The following is a 704-nucleotide window of genomic DNA, read 5'->3' as shown; positions in this document are numbered from 1 at the left end:
ACTTGCACATTAGCGAGAGACCTCAAGACTGCTTCACGGTGCAAAGGGGATACCATCAATAATCCCCAAATGGAGATTTTTGCTTGGGACTTCTTGAGTTGAGCCAATACTGGGTTTTTTTGGCTCTTTTTTCATATTTCTAGTTCCGGCTTCATTAGCCCTTGGCTGTTCTACTACAAGAGCCTTGCCCTTGTAGTCTTTCCCACTTCTAGTTTCCATCACATTGGTTGGTTTTTCACAATATTCTCTATGGGATAACTATCTTCATCACTACTATTAGTTAGGGTGATTATCCCCACCATAGAATCATTTTCTTCTTCTGATTCTCCTTCCCTGCTTGGGGTGGGAAGTCGAGGACCTTCACAAATATCCACAGCCCTAGCTCATAGCTTCTTGACTACATTGGATAGTTGTTGGAATGCAGTATCTGCCACCTCTATGAGAGTCTCATTTAGCCCTATTTCCTCCAGATCATCCAACTGCTCACGGTAGTAACAATCACCAACAGTTACTTCACCCAGCACGTTGTCAATTTCTTCCACCCTTTCCTACATTCTAAATGTGCTAGAGTACACTTCACATAGATTTTCCTCTATCTCTAATGCGGATTCGGGTTCATCCAGATAAACTTACATCGACTCTCTAGATCTTTCATCACTTTTTGAATTTGAAGTAAAATTATCTCCTATACAAAGGGAAGGGTA

The sequence above is a fragment of the Macadamia integrifolia genome, unplaced genomic scaffold (genome assembly GCF_013358625.1).
Source record: "Macadamia integrifolia cultivar HAES 741 unplaced genomic scaffold, SCU_Mint_v3 scaffold31, whole genome shotgun sequence".
NCBI classification, from domain to species: domain Eukaryota; kingdom Viridiplantae; phylum Streptophyta; class Magnoliopsida; order Proteales; family Proteaceae; genus Macadamia; species Macadamia integrifolia.
This window is presented reverse-complemented; position numbering follows the sequence as displayed.